This window comes from Emys orbicularis, chromosome 1 (genome assembly GCF_028017835.1).
Source record: "Emys orbicularis isolate rEmyOrb1 chromosome 1, rEmyOrb1.hap1, whole genome shotgun sequence".
NCBI lineage: Eukaryota > Metazoa > Chordata > Testudines > Emydidae > Emys > Emys orbicularis.
The window spans coordinates 294998758-295020458 of NC_088683.1; the positions used below are offsets into that span (position 1 = coordinate 294998758).

Below are 21701 nucleotides of genomic sequence, written 5' to 3' on the forward strand. Positions count from 1 at the left end.
TGTTGATGTTTTATAATTGTTTGAATAGTTTTCAGAAACTATTCATGGTCAGTGCTCCTTTGAATAGTTAGCATTTGATATCCAGTCTATATAAACTAATAACCTAACTCAATTATTTAAATAAGACTGTTTGTGTTAGTACCACCTAATCATCGCAGTGATTTAAGTGTTCACTGTCTCTCCCTAGATTTGGAGAGTGAGCATATTTCTATATCTTCCAGATGGAGAACTAAAAATGTTTTAAAGGTTTGCTTGTACTGCATTTATAGTAACATTTGTTCAGTAAACGAAGTGTGATGGTTTGTCATGCCACTAAAAGTTGATGTTCCAATATAAAGAACATCGTTTTATAAGCAGATATAGCAACATTAAGATACATTCATATACTAGTTTTGTTTCTAAAGGTGGTTTTTTTGTTTTGTTTTTTTTTAACTACGGGTACGGCTATATTATTGATCCATGGGAAAACAATATCCTTATATGCTATTCACATAGTCTTGAATTGCTAAAAGAACATCTTTCTGGACTGTTCATGCATGCATAAAATCAAATCTTTGTGCAGTCTTTGCATTAACAAGAACAAAGTGTTAAAGATTTACTGCACAGTTATGCAAGAAAGTTATTTGATGGATACGCTTGGTATGAACTGTTTAGTTCTTGGCAGTGGTTGGTAAAAACAGAACCATAAGGAGGCATGAAAGTTAAACTGAACTTTGGTTTGGATGGATGGGGGGGGGGGAAGGGGAGAGTGGAAATTGGGTAGGGAGAGACAGGGAAGAAATCCTCCACCCAGGCCTTTCTGTAAAGTGGGAAGATGGGTGACACTCAGGGGTGGCTCTATGTTTTTTGCCACCCCAAGCACGGCAGTCAGGCGGCTTTTGGTGGCGCGCCTGTGGGCGGTTCGCTGGTCATGCGGATTCGGTGGCATACCTGCGGGAGGTCCACCGGTACCGCGCCATCGGCATCCCCACCGGTGAATTGCCGCTGAAGCTGCGGGACCGGCGGACCTCCTGCAGGCACGCCGCCGAAAGCCGCCTGCCTGCTGCCCTCACGGCGACCGGCAGGCCGCTCCCTGCAGCTTGCCGCCCCAGGCACGCGCTTGCTGGGCTGGTGCCTGGAGCCGCCCCTAGTGACACTAGTAGGTCCTCCTTGTCCTATCCCCACCGCACATACCATTTTGCTCAGCAGAAGCCTATTGTGAACTTGAGAACGGTAGAGATGGTCAACATTTTCCAAATGTGGAATGTTCTTCTGAAATGTAGAGGTTTTTGATCAGCTCTAGGGAGTTGTTTAACCCCTTTCACTCACACCCCACAAGCCCTTCTTCTACCCTCCTTGTACATAGAGTAACCTCAATTTGCTCCTTAGGGCCTGATTCATACCCACTGCAGTGGCAGATTTCATGATGATTTCAATAAGAACAGGACTGAGACAAGAGTTTTCTATAGTGTGTGTACCTTCTTATTGCTCTGTGGGGACGCTCTGCTGAGAGAAGTAGCAATAGCTTCTCTTTGCTATTTCATTCCTGAGTCCAAACCCATGGCTCCCCTGCTCCCCTATGGACTATTCTCCTCTAGGGGATCATGAGGCCCCTTCTTTGGTGGCGGGGAGATATGTGCACAAATTGCCTCCTGGGTCAGAGCAAAAAATGGTTGGACCTGAAGACAGGTTGTGACATTCCCCAGAGTTCCATCTGGACTGTGGAACCATTGTGCCCCCTTTAACTCTCCTGCCCAGGCTGTCTCCTACACTGCTATGCTAGTGAACAGCAAACCCCTATAGGCTCTGTTCACTCAGCCATCAGTATGCAGCAGCACACCCAGCAAAGTTACATGAAGGCTCTCACAGCCACTCATGAACTGTATACAGGGAGACACCCGCAAATTTTCTTACCCCCAGCCTTGCACCTCAGGAATGTACATCTTACACTGCTCAAGACCCCCTTGATCAGAGTAAGCTCATTAATTAGTTTGTCATACCGTCAAAGGGTACGAATATGCACCAGCCTTTGTAACCTGAGTACATTCCCCAAACTTCAATCAAAAACACACTGGCTTAGATAAAACATTAAAATAAGTTTATTAATTACCGAAAGATTTTAAGTGATCATAAGTAGTATGGGCATAGAAATTCAAAACTGGTTACAAAAGGAAATAAAAGATAAAATTGCAGTCTAATTCCTAAATTTTATCAAGCTAAGACAAGTTTGAAGTAATACAGTTTCTCTTACCCAAAAACCTACAATGGTCTGTGCTAACTGGAAACACTTTTCAGTTATGACCACCCTCCCCAGTTTAAATGTGTCTTTGTCTTCCTTCAGTGTAAGTAAAGCAGGAGACGTGGAGTGATGATGTCACTTTCCCTTATTTTATACTCTCCTCCAGATGCTGGAAAGATCCTTGCTGTGTAATGGGGGTTAAGCAGCCCCATGGTGTATGTGCTCGAGCAACTGTCTTTCATGTTAATTGTAAATCTGCTTACAGTGGTTCTCAAACTTTTGTACTGGTGACCCCTTTCACATAACAAGCCTCTGAGTGCGACCCCCCCCCCCTTATAAATTAAAAACACTTTTTTATATATTTAACACCATTATAAATGCTGGATGTAAAGCGGGGTTTGGGGTGGAGGCTGACAGCTCATGACCCCCCATGTAATAACCTCATGACCCTCTGAGGGATCCTGACCCCCAGTTTGAGAACCCCTGGCTTACAACTCCCCTGCTGCTGATTGGCTGGTGATGGTCACTTAACACCTGGCTGGATATTAGTCACTTCTTTGTTGCCACTGAAGAGCTAGTCTGTGGGCATTTCCCAGACTCGCACCATGTTTCAGTAACCAACATATAGCAAAATCTCATAATGTCATATACAATGATGATACATACATTTCAACACGACAGTAATGGTCTACAGATTATGCCTTTTCCAAAGATCCCTTACAAAGCATACTTTGCACAAGACTTAACACAGTTTTGTAAAAGTGGTGACCATAATAGTGTAGACTGTCACACAGGTAGTGATGCTTTCCTGTTCTACTAGCCCTGCCAGCATTTTGGAGCCTGCAGGCTATATAGGGGCTGGGGCAGGATTGTACTTGGATGGCTAACTTGATCCATTGCTTGGGCCACCATGGCCATGGTACTATTTTTAGCATGCTACCTCAAGTAGCATGCTAAAAATATCTGCCTACCTGTGCTTGAAGCACACTCCCAGCTTCTGTGTAGACATATCCTACAAGGGAAGAAGCAGGCTTCAACCTGGGTGGGTCTGAACATAGAGACCTAGAGGTTGGGCAGAGGCAGTGAAAAATCCTAGAGAGAAGATTTAGATCAGACTTTGTTTTACTGCTATTTGTTTGTTAATTGTTCATAGTGCAGGCAGTGGCGGTGTGCGTGAATTTGGAACCTATGCAGAGGTTTTCACACTCACTCATGTGCAGACACACTCTCTCACATTTGAAGGTGCCGAATTCACTTGGGAAGGGTGGAAATTGGAGGGTTTTTTTTCCAGGAGTAAAACAGTATGGTTTCTTAAGTGTTAGTGTTACTAGAGCTGTGAGATAAACTCCTTGGGGAGAAGCTTTGACACATACTCATGAGTACTCAGCATATACAACTGGGGCACCTGCTTTGCTTTTCCAGAGTGGTCTGTCTTGTTTTAAGCAAAGATCTTGTATTGGAGATTTTTATGATAATCCATAACCCACTGGTGCCTGCTACAATCATGAACTATCAGGTCTCTCCTCTCTGTGAAATTAAAATAGTGCCTCTGGCTGCTGTAGATACCATCTGTTTGTTGGCATTTCTATCTGTTTATTGAGTTTGTAAGAGATGAACAGGAAGTGGTTGTTAAAGAAACACAATTTTTATCTGATATTCTCAGTGATACAGTTCGAATATACATAATTTTCCTGTGTAGCTAAAGAGTCCATATAGCAATGCATTTTTAGTGTCTCAGATTCTATCTCTTCTAATGAGTATTTTAAATAAATATTAAGAAGCATTGAAATGGAAGTGTTTAGGGGAGCTTTGTTTTTTGAGCTTTCTTTCCTGACATTAAATTAATGGTTGCTGCCTCCTTGGTTAGTCTCCCCAAGCTTCATTTTTAATCATTGATGTTTAATGATGTTATCTCAACAACAATTTTAGGGCAAAATTTTCATTGCTGGGACTCAGCAGCTGACCAGAGATTAGCGAGGCAATGCACTTGGATCTCGGGCGCAGAGACCTCCTTATGAATCTTGTTAACTGGATTCACAAGAGGGTGTATTTGTTTTTTTTTTTTTAAGTTCAATCACTTTATTGAGGGGAGCTAATTTAGCAGCACCAGTAGACATAGGCATCACAGCATCAATCAATCAACACAAATACTTTCCTACTGAGACTTCCCTGTGACCTTGAGGAGTGTGAAAAATGACTTGGAGGATGGAACAGACAGATACCTTGTGATAAACCAAAAAAAATATGTTCTGCTAGTTGACGGATAAAAAATAAAAATGAAGAGTGCGGGTAGATATATGTTTGGTTTAAACAAGACTTGATAAGTTCTGTAACTACCTTGTGCGGCTTTGGCTCTGGTTGGAGGAGTTCAGTTTTTCAGTAATCAAGACTTCTTTAATAGACCTTAGTGCAGTGTTTAGTTGGTCAGTGCTATAGTACTTCATGGTTATCTGTGCTTGATTATGGTTGGAGGTTGTAGCAGTTACTGATAATGAATCTGGAGGCAACTTATCTCATCAAATACAAGCAGAGGGAAGGTAATCTGCAAGGTGAATCTCCTAGCCTGGATTTACTTGGTTTATTCTAAAAATCTACAGAATAGCAACTAAATGACAGGAAGCTTGATAATCAAAGATTAAATACATTAATAGCAGTAATCTACAGTCTTGCTAGAGATATTGTGCACAGAGGTTTTTTTTTAAAATAAAAACTTCACTTCTTGTGAAAAGTGATGTAAAACTGCTCTCTAGCTCTTCACAGAACAGTTGTTGCATTGGTAGCAACAGTGCATGCTCTGCCACCCTCTAAGGTGGGTCTGAACAGGAGAAAACTCTGCAGGAAGAGGAGCTTCAGTCCCCATACCTATTCTGTTTTGGTGCATCATTTGATACTGCCTATTACAATGTAGACTGCTGCCACTGTACAGAGACCACCAACTCCTATCCCATCCATACACCTGCCAGCCCTCATCTAGTATATTTGCCCACATCACTATATTATCTGAACACTTTCCAAATATGTAATTATAGATAACACTAATCATATATCTCATGCTTTCTTCCTTTCCAGCCTATAGGAGAAAGCTTGATGGACATATATTTTTGATTGAATGATTGCTTTTGGTGTGTGAAAGAAAGAGAAACTGAGCATGGGAAAGCCAAGTCAAATCAGATGAGTTCTTTAGCTTATTCAGAAAGCAGTGAGACCTCTGGTTATTCTTACCTCTTGTAGGAGTGAAGTTAATAGGCAGCAGGTTTAAAAGAAACAAAAGGAAGTATTTCTTCACACAACGCACAGTCCACCTTTGCAACTCTTTGCCAGAGAATGTTGTGAAACGAAGACTATAACAGGGTTCCAAAAAGAAGATAGGTCCATCAATGGCTGTTAGCCCGGATGGGCAGGGATGCAAAACCATGCTCTGAAGTGGCCCTCGCCTCTGTTTGCCATAAGTTGAGAATGGACAACAGGGGATGGATCACTTGATGATTACCTGTTCTGTTCATTCCCTCTGAAACACCTGGCATTGGCCACTGTCGGAAGACCGGATACGAGGCTAGATGGACCATTGGTCTGACCTAGTATGGCCATTCTTATGTTGAATATTCAAGGCCAAGCTCCTGTAAAAATTATGTTTCTTGCCTTTAATCCTCTCACTCCTGGGCAAGCATTCCATTGTTTCAGCGAGCATAGGGGTCACAGAGGAAGGAGCAATTTCTCCACTAGCTAGAGCCAATTCCATGGAGAGGTGAGAATATTAGAACAGAAAGCTTGCACAGATCTCGGTAGTCAGTGGGGAGACAGCGCAAAGAGCAAAGTATTGGGGTGATAGTCTACTACTTTTTGTACCTGAGAGTTTCAGGGTATGTGGCTTCATTCTTTATGTGAGTTAGTCAACCATCCTGATACCACACAGTCATGGGTCACTATGGCCAGACTGGGGTCACAGGGTGCCTGGCCCCAATAAAAGAAGCAAGTCCAGATCCTCTGTGCCAGAGCAGGTGCTCCTACTTGGCTAGTTAAGAGGACAGGGAAGCACTTGGGACTACACAGGTTCAGGGAGAGACCTGGTGAGAGGGAGTCCCAGTGAGTCACAGCAAACTGGTTCAGTCAGGAAGGCCAGGTGAGAGCTGCCAGAGACTAAGGGATTGGGGAAGGTCCCAGAGGGGAGCAGAAGGTGTTCCCTGTGGGAAGGACTGAAGACAAGAAGAGCAGCAAGAGGGGTTTGCTGGCTGACTTCCTAAAGCCAGCGCCAGAGGGCTGGAAAGGGCAGGAGGAGCAGCAGAGGGAGTTGCCTGCAGGCTCTAAGATGGAGCCAAGGTCCAGAGAGGGCTGAAGACTGGGGAGCAGAGGAAGAGCTTTCTCACTGACATCTCCACTGGACCCACAAGAACTGTGAGAAGGCCAGTGAGAGTGAGGGGTGCTCCCAGTAGAAAAGCTATACATGGTTCCTACTGAGCAGAACAGAATTGCCTTCAGTTGGAAGGCCTCGGGTGGCTGTCCTGGTCTAAGACAGCAGAGGACTGAGCGGGAGTGTGGCAGGGGATGCGGGATCAGTATGTTACATGTCTTGTTTGAACTATAATGGGGGAATTCTGGACTATGGTTGTGGGACTCTTGTTATGATTTATGTGCATAGGACTGCTGTAATAAATAAACCCCACAAGGGCTATATTTATACTAGGAAAGATGTTTTGAATAATCTTGGGGGAGAGAGGGGGTCTGAAGGAGAGAAACTGAGGCAGGTACACGTTTCATGCCACAGCCTGAGGCATGAGGGTGCTCCAGACAGGCCTGCCCTTCTTACAATATGGCATAATCCTCTGGCCAGTTGCAGATGATTCCTTGGTACCCCACAGGGTCATTACAGATCTGAGTGACTTTCTTAGTGAAATATAGGCTGCTGCACAAACATCAGAAAGTAATAACATTTGGTCTTCATCAACATGGCTTCACTCAAACCAGTAGAAGCTAAAGGCTCAGTACCCCATTTCCAAATTGGGAGGTTGTCTTTTTCTAATGCCAGACTAGACTTGTCAATGCATGAAAAGATGTTTTGGTTCATTAAGATCCATAGCACCACTAGTTAACCAAAGGGCAAATGAAAGGAGTGGTATAGGCAATAAAATACCATCATCCCTCTACCAATATTGAAGCCAGTCATACTCAGTGGTAGGATGCCCAGATTTACACTCATAGTGGGCATAATCAAGTATTTGAATGTGGTGCTGAAATGGCAGTATTGCAAGTCAGAATAAAATAAATATATAAAGCATTACCTTGTGGAGTAGTTAAAATAATCTGGAGGAGTGTACGCCTGTATGGGGAGGAGGGAATGACAATCACTACAAGGCCCTGGAAAATGATTGTTGAAAGAATTCTGCTGCAGTTCCAAAAGTCCTGTGTTAAATTTACCAACAAGGGATGTGCTATCAGAGGGCAGCAGACATGCATCAGGAAAAAATCAGGTAGCTGCTTGCAACTGGGGTTTTTAATGAGGTCAGTAACCCAGTCCTGTTGAACAATTAATTTCTGCAGCACCTTGCTGAATGTGCTTCTGTTTTTGAAAGTGTTAGATTCCTTCCCCCCTTAGATTTAGCTGTGCTTTTCATTCATGTGAGGCCAAATTGGCACTATGTAACTTTGCTGCCCACTCATTCCCTCATTTGCTATAATGAGGGCTCTCAAAGTGGGTTTGACTATGGAAAATGACAAGCAAATGGGATTATAGGATTAGATTGAGGTTAAAAAAAGATATCAAGTCAGAGCATTTAAGATTAGAATGAGCCATGAAATGAGAAACATAATTATGACATGCTGTGTTTAATTAACAATAAATAAATAAAACTTAAAATTAAAAGCCTCAAGATTCAGCACCTTTCAGTCTGGAAGATTCTGCACAGCCCAGGCATTTGCCCTGAGGGTAGTTCATATCCCATCTGAACACGTCCTATGAAAATATTTTCAGAACTGTTTCTGTTCCATACTCCCCATCTTGCCCATGAGGTATGACGTCAAAGTTCCGTCCATATTAAAGATCATAAAATGGTTGCATTTAATCTATGTATCTTGGGTACCTGTATGGCCTCCTTGCTATCTGAGTGCCTAACAATGTTTAGTGCTTCCCTGCCTCACGGGGGGGGATGTACATTATTCTCACCATTTCACAGATGGGGAACTGAGGTACAGAGAGGCTGTGCGACTTGCAAAAGGTCAAGGAGGTAGAACAGGGAACTGAACCCAAGTATCCAGAGTCCCAGGCTAGCACTTCAGCCATCATACCATTCATCCCACTGCCAAATCTGCTTATTAATGACTTTCCTCATAAAATAGCAACAAACTTCCATGGAAAGTTACCATCTGTTATCCTTAATACAAATTAAATCATAGACTTTAGGGCCTTATCAAAACAGATTTGGTTTGTCCCAAGAAAGAAGTGGTAACCATTCCTCACTAGTTTACATCATTACTAGGGACACACACTGCCTCTGAGTTAAATTTGCCTCCATAGTACAGAAAACGGATCCACTTGTTTTGTTTAGTTTAATTTTGAATTCCAGAAATACTTAGGGACAAATTCTAGACAAACTTACTCCTCATGCTCTTTAACTGAACCACCATCAAATTATTACATTGTAGCTATGGCAAACTTTATTTTTCGTTAGCCCTACCTGCAAAGTTCACAAGCTGTCAAATCAGGGACTGAGAGGACTCTTACTGACTTCCTGCATGATCTTGCAAAAGTAACTAAGAGACTAATCCTGATTTTAATACTGTCAGAGCAGAAGCAGCTCCAAAATTTTCTGTCTTGGATTGGCTAAATTAAAATTTACTTCACACACATTTTATGAGGCATAATTAATTGTTTGTGAAGTGCATTGAGAATCTGGGATGAAAACAGTCTATGTATGTGCCACTTTATTTCTTTAGCTATGTTGGTCCATAAGAATTTTCAGTCATACGTGTCATATTGGATCAGTGGTCAAATTTAGGATTTATTCTTTAACAAAGATGGGATGGAAAAAATGAGGCAGTAGAACCTGCTGTGGCCTACTAACTTTGGGAAATGTTATGAAGCCGAAGGATCTCACCATTTAAGAATGGCATGCAGGATGTTACATGAAAGGGAAGATGCCGAGCCGGGGGGGGGGGGGGGGAGGGGGTGGAAAGCTAAGATATTACCAAACCTCTGCATTGTTTCTGAATAAGATTATTTTTCCCCAACAAATGCTTACAAGCAATGAGGTCTATATTTTAAAAAAACAAAATAAACACCCCCTACTGGGATCAATGCCAATAAGATGCTAAATTCAGACCTTAGATTTTTGGTTATCTTTCTCATGCCAGATGAAGAGTATGGTTTGAAAAAAATTAAGTATTCTGTATAGTCTGATCTGTAAGCTCCTGAGCCCAGCCTGAAAGAGAGGGAAAAAAACCTTGAACTGTAATTAAATGAATTTTATTTTGCAGGCACAGGGCCCATGCTATTTCATTTCATTACCAGGACATGCTGAGCGGGCTGGGATCAGCAAGTACTCCAGGCAATGCAAGCAGATGATAAGCATTTCATCATGGTCCTAAACATATTAAATTTTTAGCTATAAATTTTATCAACAGCATCTACGTGACATGGTAGCACTCCCTCCGCCCACTTTCCTTCTCCGTCCCCCTCCTTCTCTCCTGCTCTGCAAGCATAACATGCATTTGACCATTCTGAAAAGAACTTATTGGCAAATTTGCTTGTCCATTAACTATCAATCAGGTTGTTACCTGCTGTGCTTAAGGAAAATGGGGAAACCAATATTACAGCATCAGTAACTGTAACAACAGAGAAATACCATTAAGCACATTCAGCTTTTTCTTTTTCTGCTTTCTAATCATCCTTCATATGGAAATTCATCTAGTTCTCCTATCCGAGCTCTTTGCCTGTTTATTATATTGGATCTTTCTTTAAGCATATAATAGATTTGATTGAGAAGGATAGTGATTTATAAGCAGTGATGATAGGCAAACATCAAAAGGGACTTCAGAATTTCTGAAGCGTTTTTTTTTTTTTTTTACATACCTTTATGAACAATCTAAATAATCGTGGTATAAAAATTTGGCCTGGAAGTCCTGTTAGAACAAACTTTTTTGGGTGTTGAATATACAACCTTAACTTCATTTCTTGACTTGAGCGCAAAATGACACAACCAGAGCTGATTGAAAAATATGGACAACTCTATACATTTCTGGGGAAAAGTGTTCCTATTTTTGAGCATCTCTCCTTATGAGTTTTCATGGTCTTTTAACAAAGGTGTGGGTTTCTTTGTTTTTTTGTTTTTGTTTTTTTGGTTAATAGAAAAAAAATTTTTGAAAAAAAAAATTGTGGTGCAGCTATGTGGCTAGACACCATGCAAGCACTCCACTCCATGCACAAATCTGCAATCAGTGGCATTTTTACAGCTCACCTTAGGAAGACCATAGGAAAGAGCATCTCTCCTGTAGGTTTTAATGTAGAAGACATGTAAAGAATCTAATTCTCTAAGTTCTTATATGGCCCCTGCCACCACAGTGCTTCCTTCAAATAAACATAGCAATAAGGATCTCTCTCTCTCTCTCCCTCCTCCTTCCCTGCTGGTGAGAATGTGGCAGGGATTCCACAGCATACCTTAAAGCAGGGGTTCCCAAACTTGGTTCATGGTAAACAAAGCGTCTCACGGCCCACCAGGGGCTTACCCTGAACAAGCTGCAAACCAAGTTTAGGAACCCCTGTCTTGAAAGATGTGAAGTGAATATGAGAAGGCCTCCACCTTGACTTCAATGAACTTTGCATCTAGGCCTACATGCCTGCAAAACATTTGTCCCTGTGTAGGAAAGTTATCCAAGCACAACAAAAACAGTGTTGCCATCTTTACGTGTGCATTTTAACCTTGATCCAGCAAAGCACTTAAGCATGTGACTAGTCCCATTAACTTCAGCCTTTTTGTGAAAAATGTACTTCATATCCAGGGAGTGCAATTTTTAGTAGATTTTTAACTCAGGTAATTCTAAACCAGTCTTCACCAGAATACTAAAGTATTTCTGCTCAGTGACGTCTAACTCCATGCCAAGCTTCAGCTTTATACTCATACACTAAGCAATCTCAGCACTAGAACAGGAAGCACACGGTAGCCACAAAACACTAAAAGTCATTTTTTAATAACAGGAAAAGGTATGGGTTTGATTTTTGTTTTGTTTTTCCCACCCACTCTCATCATACTAATTAATGGCTGAACCATTTTGCTTGGTCTTAAAAAAAAAAAAAAAAAACCAAGAGGAATGAAAATGGGCAGCTTTGTGGGGAAAATGGAAAATTATGCAACTTTAACTATACCTTTTGTTGCCACTTCTGCTGTAGAGCCATATTATAATACCCTTGCTCAAACTGAGTGGTGCCTTACTCCATGTATTAATTGATTTCAATGGGGCTCTTCTGGAATATGGTGCTACTCAGCATGCGTAAGAGTAGCAGAATGTGACCTATGATAAATAATGTCATTAATTCATAAACATGGACCGTCCCTCACTCTTTTTTTTATTTATTTCCCGTGGAACTATAAAACCTGAACGCTATGCCTGAATTTCCAGGAAAACCTCAGAATTAACAGGGAAAATAAATAAATCCTCATATGGAGAGGACACTACTCAGTAAAACTAATATTTGTTTAAAGATTAATTGAGGAATATTAAACATAGTTTATGTAATAAGGTTGGGATTAATATGTAGGTTAATCTTAAAATCACTCTAGTCTTGCATGACCTGCCCAGTCAACCTTATTTTACTCTGTCCTCACTTCTTGCACTTTGGCTGATTAATGTATTGGTCTAGAACTCATTTCTCCTTTTCATGATTTCTATAACTTTCTGAAAATGTGAATTAAATTTGCTGTGTGATCTCAACATTCCTATCATACATTCCAAGCCTCCTGTTGTCATAAGTGATGATCTGCGGTGTGACCTTCAGAGGGCAATTGTATCCAGAAGCTTTTTTAGGCAGCTGTGTTTGGTGCCCCATTCTATGTCCTGATCATCAAAGGGGTCACATGCTGAAATTTTGTTTTGAAATCTCAAGAGCCCTTAGGAGTTTCATTCTTTCAGGGGATGCAGAAAATTCTTGCTTCCTTCCTTCATACAGTGCCCCACAGTTAATGAACTACCTCTTATCATAGCTTTTAAAACAAAATGCTACATAGCACTTGGGATTGCAACTAGTGCTTTATATAAACATTCTGTTTTCTTTGATTTATGCACTAGTACTTTACTAGTGCAATTCTACCCAGATTTTGTTTGACTTATTCACTGCCTCTGTGCAATGGGTTGAGAGCTTCAGAGATTTTTTTCCTGCAATAATAACTCTCAAGCCACTTTTCTATGTCCTTTATCCAGGAGCACCTTTTCAGCTTGCACATATTCCTTCTTTGTCCTTTGGTTCCAGAATTTATTTGCACTGCATAGTATTTTTGTCTTGAAGTCAAGCCTGTAAATTCATTTCTAGTTTAAAGTCGACTTTACCTTTACATTACCTACTTTGCCTTCTAATTTTATATTACTAGTATCTTAGCATCATCATTTGAACACACACACTCTCTTTCTCTCTCTCTCTCTCCATAGTTAGAATTTGGAGCCTTAGAACAGTTTTCATGCTCTCCCTTCCTTGTTTTTTTCTTTGGGGATATAGTTTTACTGTCATGCATGCATTTTGGTCTTGCCTTTTTTAAGATTTTTGAGCCAGCTGGCAGGTGCCACTCACTAATTTGTATGATAATGCACATAGCTCTCTGAACAATTGCACTTGATGTGGTCCTCAGGAGGTAGTATTTCCTGAAGTGATGTCACCGTGTCAGCCAAATGACAGTCTTCTGAAGATAAAGTAAAGTAGATACTGGCTTTGGCAGCAAACCAAATCACCTGCTTGCAGGCCATCAAACACCCACATGTGTTTTAAGAAGAACTTTGTCTGAAGAACTTGTTCCGGGCACATCTAGCCATTATTCACTCTCAAAAAACTTCTGGAACAAATTGTGTTTTACCAAGGACAGGCTTTATCTAAAACAGGGGTTCTCAAACTGGGGGTCGGGACCCCTCAGGGGGTCGCAAGGTTATTACATGGAGGGGTCGCGAGTTGTCAACCTCCACCTAAAACCCCGCTTTGCCTCCAGCATTTATAATGGTGTTAAATATATTAAAATGTGTTTTTTTTTTAATGTATAAGGGGGGGTCACACTCAGAGACTTGCTATGTGAAAGGGGTCACCAGTAGAAAAGTTTGAGAGCCACTGATCTAAAACAATGCCAGTGCAGCTGGATGATCAACAAGATGTGTCACAGAAACTCAATAGTCAGCTATCCTTTTCCTGAGGTCGAGAACATCACTTGACCATAATGCATCCAACATCCACTAGGTGAGATACATGATTTCTGAAGTTCCATTTTCTAATCTGTTCTGAGAGTCCCACCTCAGATAAGGATGCCTATACAATACTTGAGCTTGGCTCAAACACTGCCACTGTGTTAAGTAAGTGACAAAAACAGATCCATAACAGGAACTGAAGTATATAATTCTCACAGAAAAGAATGCAAGGATTTTTTTGGAAGGAGAGGTGCAGAGGGAGTGGTTGTCACTGTAACATGCTCTGTGGGGATACTCAAGGAATTCAATTTAGTTAGTTTAACAAAGAAAAGGTCAAGAGATGACTTGATTAGTCTATAAGTACCTGCATAGGGGACAATTATTTGATGATGGGCTCTTCAATCTAGCAGAGAAAGGTACAACCTGATCCAATGGATGGAATTTTGAAGTTAGACAAATTCAAACCATCAATACATTCTAACTTTTTAACAGTGAGGGTAATTATCCATTGGAACAGGTTACCAAGGGTCATGGTAGATTCTTCATCACTGGGAAATTTTAGATAAAGATTGGATGTTTTCTTCTAAAAGTTCTGCTCTAGGAATGAATTTGGAGAAATTCTATGAACTGTTTTATGCAGGAGCTCAAAATATATGATCACAATGGTCCCTTCTGACCTTGGAATCTATAGGAATGTCATTCTAGTTACAGTAGCAAAAATGTATTGAACAGTGAGTGGAGATTTTTTTCAGTGCATTTGTCTAAGAGACAAATCCTCTGGGGCGAGTGTGAATGCTTCATCCCTGACTCACATGCTTCTGTCTTGGCTTTGATCTACATAGTTCTGGAGGAGTACAACTGTCTTTGTAGTTCATACACTGAAATGTGATCTCTAATGTAACTGGGGTCAAATCCATTAACTGTCTTGAAGTTTGTGACCAAGACTTTAAACTGGCAGTTGAAGCAGAGGGGTAGTCAATGAAGGGAATGGAACACAGGTTTGCCTAAACACGGAGGAGGTGATCAGATGCTTTCTATACCATCTGGAGCGTTTACACTTTATTTTCACATTCAGCTTCAGATACAATAAATTGCCAATAGTTCAGTCCGGAGGTGAGAAATGCATGTGTCACTCTAGCCAGGAGAAAGGGATGAAGTTTGCTAGAAAACAGAAGGTGCTTTTAGATACTGATAGTGCCTTGTTATCAAAGCTTAGTAGTGAGTGAAATGGGATATTGAAACTTTGACAAATGAAGACCTCGGTTCAAGGAGAGGACACATGCCCATTATAATTCTTCAGTGTGCTTTTTCCTTTCAACAAGCATCACTCTGGTCTCAAAAAGTCATTGTTTTGTGGTGGTGATAATGCAACAGCAAGCTGCTTACCTCTTCTTCAGCCCATAGGTGGGGTGAGGTAAGGGGAGATAAATGCTTTCTGTTCCAGCAAGGGAGGAAGAGTTGTCCACACCTCTCCTGTTCTGGCCCATATCTGCTTGTTCAGGAGGGTAGAGCTAATCAGAGAACCAAAGAGGAGACCAATCACGCTGCCTGATGCAAAGCTGAGCTGTAATTGGTCAAAAGTGCAGTGGTGCCCTTGACATTGTCTAGGTTCCTCCAATTAGTGAGGGGTTGGAGTGGAAGCGGGGTGTGTCAGTTTGGGACGAAGGGAACACCACAAAGAAGTTCAGCTTCATATGCTTAAATAAGCTGAACTCCAATGTTGGAGCAGCTACATTTTTAGTAGATATGCATATTGAAAGTAAAACATTGACTCTCAATCTCCATGCCTGGTTGCTGCTACTGTTGGATCCTGTAGTTATCTACTGCTTCCAATATCAACATCACTGTCTTCTTCACTGGTGCTGAGTAGCTGTAATTCCCCTCCCCCTCCCCCCCCACCCCCGGGCAATGCCTTGTTTTTCTTTCTTTCTTTCTTTCTTTCTTTCTTCCTTCCCCCAAACAAAAACCCATTGACTGTGCATGTATGTATGTCCATTCTAGTGTACTGTTTTTTTCCACAGTACTAATCACGGCTTGTATTTGTTGAGCCTATAGGTGCATCCATAACACCTTATTAGTGATCTCATCTCTCCATTGTTCTGGAATTGTAACAGCTGAAAGTCAGTAAATAGAAAGAGGGTCCACACTTTTGACATCACAGACTTTTTTTTTTTTTTTTTTTTTTTTTTTTTAATTCTGATTCCGACCCATTTCTGACTAGGCAGATGAAATCTTAGGTAGTATTATGGTATTATGGCTGGGACTCAGGAGATCTGAAACTGATTCTTGGATGTGTAATGGAAGTCCTGCGTAACGTTGGGAAAATCATTTAGTCTCACTGTCTCAGCTCCCCATCTGCAAATGGGAGATTCTACCTTTCTCCAGTCTTTCTGTGTTATCAATCTATTTACACTGTATTCTCCGAGGCAAGGGCTATCCCTTATTATGTGTTGCTACACTGCATAGCGCAATGGGACTTTTAAGTACTACTGAAATACAAATAATTAACAATAATAATGCTTTCCTTTCCCAAATATTGTGTACTCTTTCACCAAATCAAACTTGAAGGTGTTGTTTACTTAAAATAGTCCTGTAGATTTTAGTGTGATAATCATGCCCCCTCTCTCCTCCTTCAACACACATGATGTCCAGCTGCTTGGTCTATAATGTCTAGTTCCAGTTTCATTTCCATTATTCTCTAAAGTGGTATCCAGTCTTGGTTAGTCTGAATCAGTTTGCAATGTACTTTGCCCATTACTATTAATAATTTTCTGGTACACGTGTTTAAAAATTGGGTTACATCTTCCACTTCTCAGATATCAAAGCATATGACAACACACTTTCAAAAATTGGACTCTGTTTCTGGGTAATTCAATTTCTGGATAACTAACTTGAAGAACTTTAAAGTTTCCCAAGTTGGTCACTCAAAAATAGCCTTTTCACTTTTGAAAACATTTTCCTAAACACACAAATTGCAAAGCTTTGCATTAGCAAATTGTAGGTTTCATTAATAGGGGCATTGCCTAACTATGGTGTCGTCTCACTTTAGAGACCCTGACCTTTTCCTAAGACTCATTCTTTACCCTTTTATGGAAATGTGTGAATTCTATAAAGTATGAAATTCTTCCTCTTCAATGCGTCAAAAATCTAGTGTCTGATATAAGACAATGTCTCAGGATATGTCTACACTAGAAATGTAAGTCAATCTATAAGGTCTAATTACAGCCACCTCAGTAATTAATTGTGGAGATGCATGTTCACACTATCCACCTTGGGTAAGTGGTGCGTGTCCTCACCAGGAGTGAGCAGTGTGGGGAGCTGAGAGGGGGAGTGTGGGGAGCTGAGAGCCTGGTCTCTCAGCTCCACTAGCAGCTCTCTGCTGGTAGCCAGGCTGCCCATCCCCCTGCTTCCCATTCCCCGCTGGGAGTCGAGGAGGGGAAGCCACCCTGGGCTTCTCGCCCCTGGGAAGTGGGGTCCAGCTGCCCTGGCTTCTCCCCCTCCACTCCCCCACCAAGCTTCTCCCTGGGGCTCCCAGCAGTCTAGCTCTCCAGTGGAGGGGGAAGCAGGCTTTATTTTGAATGTCAGGGTCCTGACACTCCACGCAGTGCCTACACAGAACACAGTATTTACACAGACACTGTGTCACTCTAGCTTCCTTATGTCAACCTAACTGTGCAGTGTAGACCAGACCTCACCCTTCTCGTTCGTGAAGACAGATGCACAGTAATTGTGTGTGGGTATAGGTGGTATGTACTTTTCATATTCTCACTAGCTCATGTTATAACTCTAATCTATCGTGAAAAAAGCTGAACAGGTTCTGCTCCATGGCACTGGACTTGATTTGCTGTGGGTTGCTGTTATAATTATTGAATGTTGTTGTAATGATTCTTTGTTTACTGCTGACAAACTCTCATCCAGCAATTTATCTTTCATAAAACTACAAGGTTGCAAGTACAGTATATGATACAGACACCTCATGCAAAAAACAGACCTCTGGTGACTGAAAACAATATGACAGGGACTGAACATTAAAGAGTAGGATAAATTGACTATGGAAATAGGAAATCAATATGCAAGTGTACAGCAAAAGCATAGAGAAAAGCTGCTAGTAGTGCAGAATACTAGGGAAAGTGTTAGCACTGAAAAATCATCATCATTTTTCAATATATGAAATATAAGGTCTTCTTGCCAAAAATGGGAGTGTTTCCCTTCTGGCAGACACTTTGACGTTTAGAATTTGTTTCAGTATTGCTGGCATATTCCCAGAGAGTGGAAACTGATACATTATTGTAATAGGAGAAAAAAATGTCCAAACCACCCACTTCCCTATGCGGAGGCTTTACATTTGTGGTTTTGTGTGCAATTAATCAAAGCCCAAATGCATTTGTATCCTCTGAACAGTTGGGGAACACTTCCATAGTTTCACACTGGAGCAGAGACAACTGATACAGGATGCCAATGGAAAATTGTTCTGGGAATGATATTTTTATCTGCTAATACTGTTCATATGGGTTTTGTAACTAGAGTTTTCGATGATGGATTGTGACTTTTCAGTTGTTTGCAAGTCATGGGCTTGACATTTGTTCCCTGCACTATCAACATTCTTATTCAGTTTGAAAATCCCAGCATTTTATTTAAAAGCAATATTACGTCTTGTTGCCACTCCGGTTGGTGGTGTTCTAGAAAGGTGGTTAGGATCAGAGAAATAATCTGTTCATTTTACTGCAACATAAAAGCTCGATACAGATGTCTACAAATGTTTTTGAATTAGCAACCAATGGGGTCAAAATGTAAATTAACACAAAACCCTTCTGAACCCTCAGCTACAAAGCATTCCCTTAATATAAATTCACTGACTCAAAAGCCTGAATATCTGAGGGCTTAGTAACATCTAAAAATGGTGTCAGTCCCCCTAGAACAGCCTTAGAGAATAAAATCTCCTTTGAGGCATGTCATTATATATGGCAGAGATTACTGGATCTGCTTCAGCAAGACGAGATCAAAACACGAAAATTTGCCATTTTATTCAGCAATGGCTGTAAGATCAGGCTTCTACTGCTCATCAAGTGATGGGCTTTAATTTAGCTCTAATCTTGCAAATGAAATCTCTGCAAGAATTTGGGGACCTTAGAGCTGCACTGCAACAAGACCTCTTTCTTCGGCTGTGCATGAGACTGGATTTAGAAACAAAATGAGAGCTAGAGTCACAAAGATGCTGCCTTATCCAGAGGTGAAAGTGATTTCAGAATGCCAAGTTTATGCATTTCTGGAGCCCTGTAAGGCACTCACTCACGTGTAGGGCTTTTAAATAACAATTTTAACTTGACAGGATGATGATGTTGCGTTGTCTTCTCACTCCTACAACCTACCTTTCGAGGCAACTTAGTCTGAGAGCTGTATATCACGTTTCTATGGGTGAGGCTGGTTTTGTTTGTTTTAGTTGAGTGGGGAAAGATCCAGGTAGTGTTTGGTCTTCCCCCAAAAATATATATATATATAATATATAATCTGAAGTCATTTTTTTTGTTTTGGTGTTTCAGATGCAGTTACTACTTTATCTTAGTTTTATTTATTTTAGTATTTATTTGTGTACTTGTTTCTAGGAGTATATTCAGCGGTTGCTTGATGACATGACATTAAGGAGATTCACAGTTTATTGGCATTATATTTATAGACAATATAATAGATGAAACTGAGTAGAGAAAAATGACTGACTGAAAATGAGACTGGGGCAAAGGTAGATTGGGTATCTAGCCAGGTACCTCTATGGCTCCAAGTATTGTAATGTCTGAGCACTTCCCAACCATTTTAAAATAGAAATAGCAATAAAATACCTTTTCTTTCTTCCTTCCCAGCCTGTCAGAAAAACAGGTGGATTAGTTTATAAGGTTTGTTTGGGTTTGTGTGAGCAGGTGAGTGAGAGTGTGTCTGTATGTGTGTGTGTGTGTGTGTGTGTGTGTGTGTGTGTGTGTATGAAGGAACCTGTGAAAGGAAAGCTAAGTCAAGTTTTGCATGTAGTTGTGAAAGTAATGAGGTCTGGGGTCATTCTTAACTCTTGTTGGCTTCAGTTGAACCTAGATGTTCCAGAAGATCGTAGTGGGAGAGAGGATTTCTCGAGTAGTTTAATGTGATGAATATAGAGGCAGAAACCTTCAGATGAACTGTGTATTAAACAGAGCACCTGTGCAGAGAGCAGAGCATATGGGTGATGAGCTTGCAGTGATCTATGCTGCAAAGTAGATGGGCTGCTTCATTTTGTACCAATAGGAGTTTTTTAGGATTGTTCCTGCATATAAGGATGAGCCGAGTAATCAAGTACATAAGTCACAAATGCGTAGCTCACCATAGCCAGATCATGATCTAATAGGATGAAGTGCAATCATGGATGGACGTTGTGCAGGTTTAAGGCTGTGGACAAAAAACAGGAGATATTACAGTGCAGGCAAATTCTTTGAAGCATTTTGTTTATCCTACCGCATAAGGGAAATGCCATCTTCTTTGCCTCAGTTCAACTATAGCCAACCTCTATTCCTCTGCATGCTCATTTGCAAAGGAGATGATCATGTAACTTGTATTAGTTTGTGAAAGAAATAATCCAGAAGAGTAAGTAAGTAAGGGCTAGGTCCGTTTCAACCAATAGGTAAAAAAAAAAAAAAAAAATTGAAAAGGGGAATCATTAAAACTGTGACAAATTTGTTCTAAGGTTTGCGGTTTTAACGAAACCTGACCCAAGCAAATTTGCATTGTGAGCATTTTGCAGTTGTAACACAAGTGTAGGTGTGTGAGCCTGTTTGCCTCCACAGAGGATAAATAAGAGCATGCAACTTACAGTTCATCTAGTTACTCCTTTCACTCTAATGTGAGGTGCATGTGCTTTTGGTGCAGAGGGTTGAGATTCTGTCCTCAGTGATGATCTGTGGTTACAAAATGACAACCAAAATGTGTCTTGGGGCCCTGATCCTGCAATTCAGTACATATTGGGTCACCACTGCATCCGCCTGGAGCCTCACTAAACTCACTGAGGCTCAATGAGAGTATGGCAAATTGCCGGAACAGGGCCTTAAACTCTTGTAGACCTCAAATACTTCACATAAGCCTTGTCTACTGTGGGGCAAATGCAATATATCGACTAAGCGTATGCAATCATGCCTCTCTAAGGTGGGTGGATTGCAAAGAGGATAAAAATCTGTTAGTAACAGCAGTTCCTCATTTGGCTCATGTGGTACATGCTTGTGCTTTTAATGCTGAAGTTTGAAAAATCTATCCCTGAAGACAATGCATGGTGTCTCTCTGTGTGCAGCCACTGGTTTGTTACATGCAAGCTAGTCATTTTGGATTCTCTGTCACAGAGCCACAGGATTGATGCTATGGAACAGTTTTGGAACAGTCTTTAGGAGGAACCCCTTCAGTGTGCCAGACCCTCTCCAGGGTACACCCCATGCGACTTCACTGCCTCCTTAGACTGAGCCATCAGCATTCCTGCCTCACACTGTGAGCTCCATTCAGTGAGTCCAACTGAGACAGACTCCAGATGGACACTTGTACTTTCTTCAGGGATTAATGCATCTCACCCAGCATTTGCAGTGACACTCACACAGCGCTGTCAGAACAATAGGATTTATTAGTCAGCTGAAGATTAGAACTTAGTCCATTCTGATTAGCGCAGAGCCCAGCAAGCTGTAGTGAACCCCTTGGTTCAAACTCTGTCTGTCTCTCTATCTGACTTCCTTTGTCACAACCGAGGTGAAAGGCCCCCTTCCATCCCCCGCCTCATACCTCTCCTATCCTTTGATAAGGAGCTGGGATATTGTTGTTCAGCTTGAGCTTCTCTAAGGAGAGGTGGGAAGTCCATGTCCCTCTGGGAAGTTGGATGCTAGGTGTCAATGTCCTGGCAATTGGATTTGCCATTGTTTTCTCAGATGGGTCATCAATATGGAAATTAAGGCCCAGACAGCTAGGTGACCCCCACACCTATGTGTCTCAGCCTCCTGAGAGAGCAAAGAGTCCCCTTCCATTCACTGGGTAACCATGTAGCACATAGGGGAAACTGAGGCACAAACAGGACTCATAAAAATATTACAAAATATTCTCACTTTCTCATATTCTCGTTCTAGCA

The 21701-nt window shown here is 41.2% G+C and overlaps 1 protein-coding gene across 7 annotated transcripts in view; it reads left to right on the forward strand.

Moving 5' to 3' along the window:
• PCDH9 (protocadherin 9) overlaps nucleotides 1-21701 on the forward strand; it is an 878971-nt gene that overhangs the window by 340377 nt on the left and 516893 nt on the right. The window lies entirely within an intron of this gene.